Source organism: Patagioenas fasciata, chromosome Z, assembly GCF_037038585.1.
Source record: "Patagioenas fasciata isolate bPatFas1 chromosome Z, bPatFas1.hap1, whole genome shotgun sequence".
Taxonomy (NCBI): Eukaryota; Metazoa; Chordata; class Aves; order Columbiformes; family Columbidae; genus Patagioenas; species Patagioenas fasciata.
The window spans coordinates 84,637,350-84,652,773 of NC_092560.1; the positions used below are offsets into that span (position 1 = coordinate 84,637,350).

Sequence of the window (15,424 nt, forward strand, 5' to 3'; positions counted from 1 at the left end):
CCATGATAACAACTTAAACGAGTCTTTAATCTTCCACACACACGCAAAAGTCAAGCAACTCCCAGCCGTATCCATGCCGCAGAACAGCATTGGAAGAGCCGGCCTAAACTAACAAGCCAGAGAAATCCAATGCATGTTTTAAAATGTAATAATGAATTGAGTTCTCTCGTTTCATTTTCTCCAAATAAAGGGGAAAATTGTACATGGCAACTATGAAATCAAATATTGACTGTTCATTTTCTAGAAAATGGGCATTTCTTCTGTTTGTCACAAAGGATCTGGGGACCGCATCCCCATCCAGGGATGCCACTCAAACTGTAGGAAAAGTCTATACCTGACTATTCTCATAAAATAAACAGCTATTAACTGGTTTGAGGGAACAAACCAGGACAAAACGCTTGTATTTAGCCAGTTTTTGATTTGAAGCACCTTTAATTTTAAGCAAAGTGTGATGGGTGATACAACAACGCAAGGTTGGACCTCAAGGATGCGCAGAGGCCAAAATGCACTGAGCAGGTTGGCGTCTGTCTCCACCTTCTTTTGTGGGGGAAGACAGTGAATCCCCCGTGGATTCCTCTATAATATCCCCAACAGACTCTAAAGAAAATCAGATTTACCAAGCTCTTTGCGTGCGATGTATCCTTTTCCTTCCCCTCCTGAAGGCCGTTCGGCGGCCTTTGCTTTTCTTGAGGTTCTTGGCACAACGAGGAGAGGGGTCGGCGAGTTAACGAATGAGCCGTGTTCCACCTGGACAAGCCATCAAAAAGCTCATTTGACTTCATTGTGTTGTAACCTTCCCTCTACAACTTGATCCGCGCCTCAATGATGGAAAGCACCGCTCCGATTCATAAAATATCTTACCGGGAGTAAAACTGATCTAATAGACCTATTTCTCATTAAAAAGGTCAATGCGGTGAACGTCGGATGCTGTATAACTGTCTGATTCAATTTAGCAGGTCAGGCTTCACTAATCCAATGCTCTGATTGGTCTGAATTCATTTCTGCTGGGGAAAAAAAGGAAGAAAAGAAGCAATTTTCCAACAAACTGTCAGGATTATATACTCTAGCCCTATATTTTCACAAGGCATCACCAGCACGTTCATCAAAATAAATCCACCCGTTCCGCAAGACCGAGCAAAAGTTTCACGTTCAGAATTAATGCTCAGAATTGATAAACAAGATGTAAATCCCACCACGAATTGAAATGCGGCTTTTTCTCAGCCAGAAGCAGCAAAAACCTTGGGAAGAAATAGATCCAAGCGTTGGGATTTGAAGCAGCGGATCATGTTTTGAAATGCGGTGTTGGGTGGTAGAGCAGCATCTCCCATCCAGCACGGGGGAGTTTTAAGCGCTCTTGGTTTATTTCTTATCTAAAATGTGGAAGCTTTTAATGGTTTGGGGGATTTGCTTTTAATTCGTGGTTTCTGTGGGTTTTTTGGATGGGTTTGGATCTGCTTTTCCATTTAGTGTCCAGGGAGGATCTGACAGAACATCCTCATCCATTCCCCATTATAAGGAATGGGAATTTCTAATAGGAGCAATAGGAGCAATAGGAGCAATAGGAGCAATAGGAGCAATAGGAGCAATAGGAGCAATAGGAGCAATAGGAGCAATAGGAGCAATAGGAGCAATGTATTAGTGGGGGCTTTAAATGTCTGGAAGAATTTTGGACCCATCCATTAATGATTTGATAACTGAAAAATAAAATATGAATAAATCCTACACTATTTGTTATTAGTTAGGTGATAACAATCTTGTATTAATACCCTCCACATATGTTATTTAGTAGGTATCAGAAATAGCTCTCTATCAGAGTATATCTATATTTCATATCAGCTATAGATCTAGAGATCATGGGGTGTTGCAAGCGGAAGAAAAGGAAGGGGGAGGAGGGGACCACCATCAGTGTTGGCCAGCCAAGGGCCATTGTACTCCCAGCACAGCAGAGCGTCCTCCTCCCACGCTCTCACCAGAAAACACGTTGACCTTTCAGGTTAAGCCATTTTTAAATCTAAATATTTTCTAGTACATATCATGCAATAACATTTCCAAAAGGTCAAAATGGAAATGAAACCCTTCCGTTTTACCCAAGACAACTTCTTATAAATGAACCAAAACCTCCCTCTTTGTGGGTATTTTCTGTGTTTTCTTTCTACCTCAAAAATAAGCGCTAGCGTGATTCTTTTCAGGATTTTTGAAGATGCTCAAAATATAAGCCCTACCCCAAAAATAAGCCCTACCCCAAAAATAAGCCCTACCGTGATTTTTTTTCCAGGATTGAGGATGCTCAAGATGTAAGCCCTACCCCAAAAACAAGCCCTAGTGTGATTTTTTTTTTTAGGATTGAGGATGCTCCAAATATAAGCCCTACCCCAAAAATGAGCCTTGCGTGATTTTTCAGGGTTTTTGAGGATGCTCCAAAAATAAGCCCTAGCCCAAAAATAAGCCCTAGCCCAAAAATAAGCCCTAGCCCAAAAATAAGCCCTAGTCCCAGGTCATTTTAAAAGTAAATTTAAACAGTGTCCAGACAGCTATACATGTAAAAAAGTAATAACTTTTGGAGCAAAAATTAACATAAGACCCTATCTTATTTTTGGGGTAGCGGGGTAGGAATTTAACCATTAAATTCCCTTTTCCCCCCAGTTCCTCATTAGATTTCCCAGTAAAATGCTGGTGTTACAGACTTCTCAGCCTGGAAACGGTTTCCTTACTCTGTGGTGCCCGGGATCGTGGCTGCTGCTCCGCGATCGTTAATATTGGACCCGAGAGCCCCGGCGAGCGGCTCAAACAGCAGCAAGCCCAGAGCGTTTTGTGCCGGTTGGAGGAGAAATTGAACCTGATCCAGGCTAAAAACTGGAGAAAAGTGATATTTGAGCCACTATAACGCTTTCTGATACACAGCTGAGTAGGAGTTGACTCTTCCTGGCCATAGTCTTGACGCCAACGCTGACATCTGGAACTTTATCTGTCCCAAAAATCCCACATATATCATACCTTGGCAGCATCTCTTTTGCTGCCACCCTTTCTTCAGAAATATCCCACCCTACACAAATCTCAGACAATGATTTTGATTAAAAACGTGAGACAATTAAGTGGATTGCAAAGGGTTTTGACCCCAAACTTGTCCTGGATTGATCCTTCTGATCTGGATGATGAGTTAAACTTCAGTTCTTTGGATGAACCCCGAATTACAAGTATTAATAAATACACTGCACCAAAATTATGTCTCAGACTTTTCACACTGATTCGTTATCTTATAGAAATAATAATTAAGCTCACACTTCTGGGTGAGCAGTCACTTTGAAATCACGAGTGAAGCTGCTTCAAAATGCCTTTTGGGACGGGACATTTTCTCTTCCCAAAAAACGTTAAAGCAAATGGAAAATTTAACAAAATTGACGTTCAACATATAAATTAAAAATATATATATTAAAGCACATAAGATTCAGTTCTAAGGACAGAACCACTGTGTTGTGCAAAGACACCACGACAGGCTGAGCTTCAGGAATGGGCTGAGATTTAAGGTGGGGAGAGATTCCCAGCACCCATCGGCCCAACACTCTAGGCTTAATTATTTCAATAGTCTCAGCTTAATTGTACACGCAGGTTTTTCTGTCATAAAAGTGGTATCAAAGGGTCCCCTATATCTTCACCTTCATGATGCTTCTCACCTTCCCCTCCTGGTGTTCTCCCCAATGATGAGAATCCCCATCAGGTCCTACAAGGGGAAGATCTTTGCTCACAGATCCTCCAAGAAGCCTCCAAAACTCTCACCAAAGCATCAAAATCAAATACAAAGGAGAATGAGAAGAAGAGAGGTGTCAAGAATTAAAATACAACAGTCACAGCTTCAATATTCTCAAATGAAACCTCTCCAGCAGGCAGTGCAATATTAAAAATTAAATAGAAACAGCAAATTATCTCTAAGCTATTTGATAAACACGCATTATATTAATAAAACTCACCAGTAATCTGCACAGTAAATGAAAATAATGTTAAAGCAAAAGTAAATAAGACTTTTTCCCGTTTGTGTAGCAACAAGAAAGTGATGGGAAAAGGAGTTAGAAGGCAATCCTGGCTTTGGCTCTGGAAGGACAGAGCGCTGCCGCTTGGCTTGATGAACCATTTCAGGTTGTCCAGATTAAATTATGGGCTACGCTGAGATGAAGAGAAACTCCTCACAGGACCTCGCACAAGGCTGGAAAAGCCGTATTTTTGTTATTATTGTCAGGCTGTCAGAGAACAGCGTGTTTTGACCAGGTCTATAATACACAGAGATCCCATTAAGGAGAGCCAGATGTGATGGATGTGTGCGCGATACCTACGGATAACTATTTACCAGATCAGAAAATCACCTCCAGTTCTCTAGAACAAAAACGCTACACGGAGACCAGGGTCATATAACCCACCTCAGGCTCTTCACTGGAGATTTCTTCTCATACCACAGAGAAAATCAACCCTAAATCTCCTTTCCAGCAGGCGCTACGCTCGCAATCCCGGCTCCGTTTTCCAACGCAGACTCCCGCAGGATGGTAAATGGCAACTGGAGGTGGATATGAACACTTTCTCAAGCTTGCCAGTGGATGCTGAGGACGATTTCTCCTGCCAAACCATATTTTTCCCTGAACAGAAGGTAATTATTAGCTAAATCTTGCCCAAATGCTGCCATGGCAAGAAGGTCTCTGACAGAGAGAGGCTTAACATAAGAATTAACGGGTTGAGGGACATGCAATCGTGATCTTCAGGAGTCAGAGATGATTCACAGCATGCATAAAATATATATGCATGTAACATATGGAATTAAAATATATACACATAATATAAAGCTTAGATGCATTATTCCAAAGCAAAAGCACCGTGGTTGCTCTTGGTACATGGCACATGTACCAAGCTGCCTTTCACATCAACTTTGGGCATCAGGAGCCCCATGGAAAGGATTGTGGCCCAGCAGCATCCCATCACCTCTTTGTTCTTTATATATATATATATTTAACTGAAATTCATATTTTTTCACCAGGTTTTCTGCCTATTTCAGCAGCACCTCCTCTTACCGCAGCACAGCGGCAGGGGCTGCTCGGAAATACTAAATATAATAACTGTAATAAGTTAATGAAATAACTACGAGCTCCGAAAAAATGTCTCTTTTGTTCCCAGCTCGCTCGGCTCTGTCAGCGCCAATCAGAAGCGAGTGATTGGCAGCAGCTAATTTAGCTGTCAGCTCATATCGTGGTTATCCAGGATTTAGTCCCATCAGCAGCGGTGCCACCACCACCCATGGTACCACGAGCTCTTCCAGGTATTTACTGGTCGCTTTTTAATCACTTGCCTAAAGCTGGATCTCAAAGGTAATCAAGATATCAATGATTTTCATTTCTTGACGTGCTCTCACGCACAAGCAGCAAGAGAGCTGCCCGTGATGGAAAAGCAAAGGAGAAACGGGGAAAGTCCAGCAGATCCTTGAGCTCAGAGGCAATTTGGCTTGTCACAGATTAGATCTCCCGGGCTGCGCTGTCCCGTCAATGGGAATAAGCAGAAAATCAATAGCTGCCTTTTTAATTGTGGCGACGCTCATTCCTCACCCTGGCAGGGACTTGCGGGTCCCCAGGTGGTGGCAGAAGCCACCCAAGGGGGACACAGGGCTCCCCTTTTTGCTGAAATCCCCAATGCTCCATTTGCAGGCTCTCCAGCGAAATTTCTTTCAGAAAAATCACAAAATAGGGAAATATTACCCACAAGCCAAATAAACCCAGCTCAGGGCTGTAGCTTCACTGACGTCAAACTAGAAGAGCAGTGAGCGCTGGGGCCAATCGCTCCGTATTGGTTTAACTCAAACTCAGCTCATCGCCAAATTACTATGGAGTCAAACAACAATTTTGATGCTCAAAGGACTCCAATTCCTCTCTTAGGAGAGATTTTTCACCCAGGAAATCAGCACCTTGGTTAAGCTGAAGAACTTGAGCAGGACTGAGGAGCTGCTTCATCCGCTGTGCAAATCCATAAGCTTAACAAGGTGCTTCCTCACCTGGGGAGATTCAACCTATTTGCTCCTTTTCTTTGAGGACGTGGTTTTAAGGACTCCGGTCCTGTTGTCTTTCGGGTCTCTGCTATAAACACAGCTCTTAGGCCAGGCTGAAGAACAAATAAATACATATTAAAACTCTAAGGGAGTTAATACATGCCATAGGGACATGGTTTAGTGCTCTTCAGCACGATGGGAATGGAAACATCGAGAGAGGATCCCACATCACCGCACAACTCCGAGGTGACCAGGGAATTATTTCAAGGACCGCAGGCAAGTTCAGATGCTTGACCAACCTCTTGAATACATCATTTCCTAATGATATGATTGCATTAAAAATGCCATCAATTCAACCACTTTTGCTTCTAAGCCAAGCTGACATTGTATTAAATATTCAGCTAACTTCTCTTCAGCAAACAATTATCTCATTCAATGGCTTGATTCACTGATATCTTAATGACAGCCTCCCCTGTTGTTGTTTTTTTAATGTTTAAAATATGAAATAAATGAGCCCTGTCAGGCTGAAAATTCTGGGTAGGCTATAGTCGCTGTTTTCAATAAATAATGATGAGAAGTTTCAATTTACCCATCAGCTGGCGTATCGCGTGACGAGGCTGTCATCTCCTCTCAAGCTTAAAAACCCATTCCTAGCCATCCTGATAACGTCCTTAAATATTGTGGTAGAGGCGTTGAAGTTGCTTTTTAAAAGTAAATCTTGCTCCATCAGTAAATGGGGGAAAAGAACCACAAGGGGATGAGGTGTTGGTGAAGAGCCCCATGTCCCAAAGAGCTGGGGGCTCCCGCTGATCCCAGATTTGTCATAACAATGCAAATATTACTTACTGCCCATGTGCTGTTCCAACAGGGGCTGTACGAGCTACAACGGGAACAACCTGCAAAAATGAGAATGATCTGATGCCACAAATCGGCCTGAACCGTGACAACAATAGAGAAGTTTGTGCGCTGCAAACAGATGCCCCGGAGCATTAATTGCTCATCTGCAACACTAAGTTTCTGCCTTGTTATATACAAAGAGAAAAAAATACTTGAGTTTTGGTCCACACGCAGCTCATTGGCATCATGTCAGGCAAATCTCTTTAGCTCTGGATTATCCTCACTTAATGAAATAGAACAAGGGCAAGCGTAGAGTCTTGAATCTGGGCAGGAACAACCCCAGGTTCCAGTGTAAGCTGGGGAATGAGCTGTTGGAGAGCAGTGAAAAGGGAGCTGGGGGTCCTGGGGCCAGCAGGGTGAGCATGAGCCAGCACTGGGCCCTTGTGGCCAGGAAGGTCAATGGGACCTGGGGTGGGTTAGAAGGGGGTGGTCAGTAGGTCAGAGAGGTTCTCCTGCCCCTCTGCTCTGCCCTGGGGAGACCACACCTGGAATCTTGTGTCCAGTTGTGGCCCCTCAGCTCCAGAAGGACAGGGAACTGCTGCAGAGAGTCCAGCGCAGCCACCAAGATGCTGAAGGGAGTGGAGCATCTCCCGGGTGAGGAAAGGCTGAGGGAGCTGGGGCTCTGGAGCTGGACAAGAGAAGACTGAGGGGGGACTCATTCCTGGGGATCAATACGGAAAGGGGCAGTGTCAGGAGGATGGAGCCAGGCTCTTCTGGGTGACAACCAGTGACAGGACAAGGGGCAATGGGTGCAAACTGGAACACAAGAGGTTCCATTGAAAGATGAGAAGCAACTTGTTTGGGGTGAGGGTGTCAGAGCCTGGCCCAGGCTGCCCAGGGAGGTTGTGGAGTCTCCTTCTGTGCAGACATTCAAACCCGCCTGGACACCTTCCTGTGGAACCTCAGCTGGGTGTTCCTGCTCCATGGGGGGATTGCACTGGATGAGCTTTCCAGGGCCCTTCAACCCCTGGCACTCTGGGATTCTGTGATCTAGGCATCTTTTTTTAAAACACAAAATAAATATCAGCAGATTATATCAAAAGCCTCATCAGATTCCCATTGTCTTGGACGCGCCACAATCCAAATGGTTTCAAAAGCAAAGCGCTACCTGCTGCTAGCGGCAGCGGCTGCCAGTCACCAGATGTCTGCCTTTTGTTGGCTACAACCGGTATCATTTTTGCAGGGAAAACATGAACGTTATTTTGATCCTGCGGAACCAGACGCGCCGTGGATCAATTCACAGCAAAAGGCCGTCCGCACCGACCAAAATCTTGGTTTAGTGGGATGATTGGCTCTATTTAATTTAAACCTGTATTTATACTGAAAATTCAAATAATGCTCCCCTGCTTTGCATTTCAAAAAGAATCGCAGTGTTTATGAAATCACTTTTGAGCCGCAATTACAGTTATTTGTCTCTGGGACACACAACATGTAATTGGGTCAACATTGTTAATGAGCTACTAGCATTATTGTTAATGAGCTACTCATGTTAGTTTCAGTGTTTCATCCCCAGCAGGCGGCAAATACAGTATGTTAAGATAGATAATTATGTTAATGTGCCAAATATCCACAGACCAAAGAAGTCATTAAAAATATTAAACAAAGAGGTTAAGTGAGACAATTGTGTGGAGCGAACTCTCTATTGCGATGAGGAAGGACCCGCAACACTCGGACATGGGGGTGTTTCCTCCTCGGTTTAGTTCAGGAATCATTTTTACCTTTAAAAATTCATATTTACGGACCTAAACACCCCCAATGAAGCTCCAATACTTGCAGCTGATAAGAATGAACCAAGAATGACCCATCTTAGGGCAAAAGAATATCAGCGGTGGGAATTATTTTCTACCAGGAGGAGGAATCTCTAGAGCATCCTAAAATGCAGGGGTTTCTCTTTAAGCCAGATCATGCAAAGGGAAATAGGAATTACTTTATTGTCTCTGATAAAATGTCTATTTGGAGGACCTTAAAATAAAGGCCTACACTGTAGTATTCCGGTTTCATTCAGTGCTGCAAGTGACAGCGAATGATTGATGAAATAAATGACCGGCAATGAACAGTAATTGAATGATGAAAAATGCGAAGTTATCGAGGAATTAATGAAAAGAAGAACGGAAGCGATCGTATTTTTTAAATAATTAAAAATATTAATGGAAAATAATTGGAGTGTGCAGATGGTCAGAGCTGAGAGCAGCTGTGGGGAAGCGCTATTTATTTGGCAATGGCGAAATACTAAGGAATTTAAACCAAACTACACGCGCGTTTTCGACAAACCCTTCAACCAGGCCCCAATAACACAATCGCACGCAAGGGATAGAGGTGAACTAACCCTTCCGAAAATAAGGATTCAGAATTAAAGCTCAAACATTGGAGGTCTAAGAGATCAAGGAGAATTTCAACATCCAGGGCTCCTCCAAGTCTACGCTCTATCCTATAGATGGGTATTTTTAACCTCATCATCAACTTAGCCAAGGAGTTTCTAGGCAGAAGTTCCTAAATTGCACAGCATCCTCACTAAGACACCTTTTAGCGAGAGGCAGAAAACCAACATAACAAGAGCAGAATGGGAAAATCTCCGGATTATCCCAAGGGAGATGTGTGGAGGGTAGAAACAAGTCCCTGCCGAGCTGTAATACGCTGCGATTTTATTTATAACCTGACTTAGGGGGAAAAAAAAGCAGCTAAAAAACACAACCAAAAACCCCAAAGAATAAGCGATCCGACCCATTCCCCACAAGGCTAAAAATAAACTCTCCTCCTGAATAATTTAGCGACTCGTCTTTGCCAAGTCCCAATGTACTTCTGGAACTAAAATGCCCATTAACCTCCTGCAAACGCAGGGGTTTGGTTCATAATCAGAGCTAAATGTGCACAGTTACTCAGCAGATTTGAAATTAGTCTGCACCACAAATGTTTGTTCGATGGCAAAAGCAGCCACCATTGAGCATTAAAAGTTGGGTTTTGTGGGGCATAGGACATCCCTGGATGTGCGTCCTTCAGCATCCCCACAGGTACATGGCTGAGGAGGCATAAAATTAGGGATTTAGGGCAGAAATTGGTGTAAATCACCCGTTTTACGGTGACAATTTCAACCTCCAGCCCCGCTGTGTAATCAGTGATGCCCACAGCTCACCTCTCGTCTCCACAACCTCCGAGATGTTCCTAAAGGATGAAGTTGCAGCACAAAACCCTCCATTAAGCCTAATTTAAATGCATAAGTTAAGATGCTTAAATAGACATATTAGAGTGATTTAAAAAGATGGTTAATGCCTGTTAAATATAATCAATTCCAGGGGGTGAATTGCAATATGTTTTAGAAATCGCAGCATAACAGATTAAGACACATTGCCTACTACTGATCTAATAATTAAAAGACAATTACTGCCTATTTAAATCTCAGGAAAGCATCTCAGAAAACACGGTTTTCACTTCAAATTGCTGGATACTTTTATATCTAATTCTAAGTATTATCATTTTTGGTGCAATCCAGACAAGTCTCATTTGCAGGAATGGTGGAGTTTGCCCTTTGAGGCAATCAAACTTTCTCAGGCAAAAAATGACTCCAAATCACCATGAGCTCTTCAAAATTTAGGCCATAAGTTTGGTTTAAGTACACACCTGATCACTTTGGTGCTAAAACAAGCTCATATATCCAATATAAGTTGCAATTATTCAATAATAATTGCAAGAGTTTGGCTTAAAAAATAATCAGATTTATATGGTTGGGTCTACTTGACCCAACGCTCAAGCAATGAAGACCTTCCAAAGAGTCGTCTATATTGTTAGCTACACGTCTTTCCGCTTTCTTGGGCACATTTTGATCGGATAACACAACATGTTCCTCATCCACTGAAACCCAACCAGATGTAAGCACGACATCTAAAATCGAAGATCAATAAATACCCGATAAATCAAAGTTGAACACATGGGACAGTCAGCCAAGCGCTTGCACCCAAGTTGGGTGCTGACCACGTGCGGTCAGATTCGGAGCAAGGCCGAACGTCCAGCTGTGCCATCAAAACAGAGCAACAAATCCATAGACATCGCTATGAACCTCCCAGCAAGAACTGGGGAAGAACCAGTTTAAATCATTTCTTTGGGGTATTCTGGTGGCTGCGTCTTAAGGAAGCAACCACAGGACTTCAAAACGCATCTTCAAATGAAGGGTTGTATTTCAGGACTTGGCAAATCCTTTCTGCAAATTTTTCTGTCTTATAAACAGCTTGGTGAAAATGTGTTACCTTAATAATTCAAGTTCTCTTCGTTGTCCAACACTCATCAGGGAGAGGCCGGCGAGGACGCCGAGGGGGTGCTAAATAAGCAGTTTTTAGTCAAGATTTGCCACGGATGAAAATGAGCGACTGGTGTAATGTTGATGACAACATTTACAGGCTCCCGGTGGATTTGGAAGATACACAAGTCTCTGAAATTGGGCTGAAAGGAAGAAAACAAGCACAAATGTACAATCTCACCCGAGAGCACATCACACATTCTGGTGTCCGCTCCAGTCTCAAAGCTCACGGAGACCAGGGGGGGTCTTGCAAGAGGAGACCTCAACAGCCCACCCAACCTCTCATGGGTCCATGTGGCCACCTACCAGCTGTGCCCAACGTCCCCAGGTCTCACAAGCAGCCAAAGGGACCCACTTTCAGCCAAAATCAAGTTATTGGTCAAGCAAAGACTCGAACATCATGGGGCTTGGTCACCATGCGGGTCATTGGTGGGGTCTCCATGTCAACACACGGCTCCTCACAAAAGCAAAATCACATCAAACTGCAATTTTGGATGCTGAAGAGGCTTTTTGTGAACAAGCCATCCTGTTGAGAACATTCACCCCAAATTTGTCAAAAGCTTTCTGCTGTTAATTGAAGGATGCAGAAATCTGTTTGCTGAAGCTGCATGAGCAGGAAAAACAAAGATGTCAGCTCAATTATTCATCGTGAATCACTCATTTGGCTCTTGTTATGAAATGACTTCTTTTCACAAAGCTTGCATCAGATTAATTTCTTATTAATTTCATTTATTTAGACGTCTTAAGCTGCCAAAGGGATACGGATACTAAAGAGGCAGAATTCAGGAGGTTTTTAAATAGATTCTACGTCTAATCTGCAAATTACTTGAGCAAATGAGCAAAACCACTCGGGTCCGGAGCAGTGCAAAAAGGTGCATTTCCAGAAACAGCAACCTTGAGCAACTTTATAATCATTGCAATTACCATTAACGAGTGAATCTGACTTCATCGCACTCGCTTGATATTAGAGAAGAAGTTTCCATTTAATAGGCGCACTAATTTATCAAAATTAGAACAGGCGTAAGAACGTGATGTCAGAAACACTGATGCAAAGTTAATAAAATGTGTTTAACACAACCTGTTATTGAACGGGCTGTGATTTCTGTATCGGGCTGACACGCTACCCATGGCCCCTCTTTTGCTCTGATTTACCTTACAACAAGGAATAAATACATTTTCAGTCCTCCAGGGCATAGTTTCCAAACTTCACACGATTGATTGGAAAATATAAACCATGGTGTCCCACTGCCTGCTTCCTCAGGGTTTGTCGTCAACAGGAATCTCAATTTAACATTATAATACATTAGTTTCTTCCAAAGAAAAGTGCTGAACACACATATTAACAGTTATTCTGAAAATTAAGATAGCAGAGCTTGCTGACAGAGATTAGTTACAGCACCAGAAACTCAATATTTTTTTTCCAGACTCATCCAACTCAGACACTTCTGTCCAAAGCCTCTTTTTTTAATGATTACTAAGCCATGTTATCACTGAGCATTGTTACAACATTCACTTGAGGTTCAGAGCCGGCTTTTAAGTCTCTCCTTAAGAGACTGGCAGCCTGCTGCTCCCATTCCTTTCAGGTGTGTGGGGGAGAGAAATTAGCTGTGGAATTCACTGTCGGAGGAACCCGAGGTGCTGCAACATCACCATTATATAAGGAAACCTCACACGAAGCCGTTATAGTCTGCAGCTAAACCTGCTATAAATATACCCGTTAAATCGAACATCGCCGACCGCGGTTGTCACCGCAGCTGGGGACCAGGGTTCTTCCCAAGTTGGTTCTTGAGGGAACAACAATCTGCAAATCACCAGGTCCTCTGTGCTTCTGCCCAATGTGCAAGTTAAGAGCGTGTGAAATGCTTCAGACACCCCACTTCTATAGTATGGAATTCCTCTTCTGTTCAGTTTTGGGGCCATCATGTCAAGAAATGACTTGGAGAGAGTGGAGAGAAGGGAATGGAGCTGGAGCACAAGTGTGATGGGAGCGGCTGAGGGACCTGGGGGGTTCAGCTGGAGAACAGGAGCTGAGGGGACACAGGGACACAAAGAAACGGCCTCAAGTTGCACCAGGGGAGGTTGAGGTTGGTTCTGGGGAACAATTTCTTCCCCAAAGGGCTGTGGGGCATTGAACAGGCTGCCCAGGGCAGTGCTGGAGTTGGAAATACACACAGATGAGGTTCTTAGCGACGCGGTTTAGTGTTGGGTTATGGTTGGACTCAATCTTCAAGGTCTTTTCCAACCACCTCCAAGACAATATCATTCCCCAAATCCAACCTTCCTGCCACCTTGGGCAAAGAACAAAAGGAAATCACTACCTGCTTGATTGGGTTTTCATCCTCATCTCCTGCACAGCCAGAGGCCACCTCTGAAGCTCGGGTGCTGCCCATGTGCTCTGACCTGATGCTCTCGGCCATCACAGGAGCAGAGCTGCTTCACTTCATGCAGTAATTAAATATTTATCAGGCCAGCAAGCAGCTTCACAGCTCTGCAGGCAGCTGGGAGGTGGGAGAGTTGGGTTTGACACCACAGCAATTAATATTTAATGAGCTGGGGGAGGTAAAAGGGCTTCAGCAGGAGAGACAAAGGGCCACGTCCATCCACCCCACCCTGGACTTGTGTTCGGAAGAACCCGCTATAAGAAAATCTCAACCCTGCAAATCGCAAGCAGCACAAAGCCGGGGCATTTCCCAGCACCCCAAGTTAGACCCTGACAGACACCAAGCCCAGCACTAGGATGGGATTTAGTTAATCTTGACTGAGCAGCAGTCCCACTGGAACCACACAAGGTACACAAGTGGGAAATGCTGGATTTTACCCAGATATGAAGGACTAAAACCATTTTGGTGCCAAGAGTTCTGCTTGAATTTGACCTTCATGGTAACCATGCTAAGAGAAACACACTTAAATTAGGCACAGTTTAGGCCCAACCACAACACGCTCACCAACAGCAGACCCTGGGTGATTGTTGGATTTATGGTTTAGTAGTTCTAGTTCTAATATTGTCGCAGCTTTTTGGGGATATTCCTCAAAGAAAAGACTCGCATTAATATTAAATATCACCGTTAAGCGCAGCGAAGTTCCTCCAGATTCATAGAGAGAGAACTCAGAGCAAATTTCTACCTGGTAACATTTCAAAGCAGTTTTCCCTCCGCTGAAATGGAGCTAAAATAAGACTTTAATGGCTACAGTGTTGGTTTCTTCTTGTCCTAATCTCCTGACATTCCCATAGAGTTTGCTTTGCCTTGTTCCTCTAAAACCAGGAGATTAAGGATGTTGCTTGTGCAGTTGTTTAAAGTACACGGGATCGTAGAGTTTGTGTTGATGAAACCTGGAGCCCGGCAGCAGCTTCAGGAGGAGCTCTGGCCCATCTCAGCCATGGTTTTGGCCGCCGCCGAGCGCGGTTTGGCAGCCGCCGTGCTCCAACCAGCTCTCCGCAGTCCCCAGAACACAGCGCTTGATGTTGTTTTAACCACAGGCTGATACAGTTAATTGAATAAGCATTAATTCTCCTCCCAGGACCATCTGCTGAGGACCAGCTCACAAACTCCTCTCGGAAACCGAGGCAACAGCACCATCTAGCAGAGCAGCCCAAAAAGTGCTGGGAGGACTCCAATTGGGTAGCAGGGCTGGCTGGTGGCAAGCGAACAATTTCGGGGTCCAGGCAGCGATGGCCTTGCACACCAACACCCCCATTTCCATCTTCAGACACCCGACTCAACAGCTCTTGGTTCTTTCTCAACTTTATCAAGCCTTCTATGCTGGACCACAACTTCTCAGCATCACTCAGACAATCTCCCCCTCCTCAACTTCATATAAGACCCCAATCTAATATTTATTAGACAATACAATTATCAATAACATATTAATTCTAATATTCTTTAGTTTACTCTCCTTTAAACTTGAAGGTGGGTTCCTCATACCATCCAGTTTCAGTGTATTGCCCAACATTAGAAACCAGACCAACAGCCCTGCTGAGGGATAACGTGCTCCATGTAGCAAAGATGTGAGAAAGGCTGCTGGATTATACATAAACACATAAAATAGACTTTAAAAAGAGCTTTTACCTCTCTCCTTGACAGAACAACACATCCCCAAGGATGGGAGAAGGGGATAACGGAGAATTATCCAAGTTTATTAAGAGGAAGGTGCTTCAAGCAGCAAATTTCTCCTTAGATCCAGCCTGTGTTTGCACTCACGGACAGCTACAAACTTGAATGCTC

General features: G+C 43.8%; 1 long non-coding RNA gene across 8 annotated transcripts in view; it reads right to left on the reverse strand.

Annotated features, from left to right (window-relative positions):
* Positions 1–15,424, reverse strand: part of LOC139826367 (uncharacterized) — a 30,115-nt gene that overhangs the window by 771 nt on the left and 13,920 nt on the right. For 3 of the 8 annotated variants that reach the window (XR_011736347.1, XR_011736346.1, XR_011736352.1), the window contains 4 exons: positions 11,152–11,344; positions 3,672–4,622; positions 862–1,001; positions 618–747 (listed from right to left, as the gene is read on the reverse strand). This is a non-coding gene — a long non-coding RNA (uncharacterized lncRNA). Of the gene's footprint in view, positions 1–617; positions 748–861; positions 1,005–3,671; positions 4,623–11,151; positions 11,345–15,424 lie in introns of all 8 variants that reach the window. The other 5 variants (XR_011736349.1, XR_011736350.1, XR_011736348.1 and 2 more) reach the window with 5 other exon arrangements.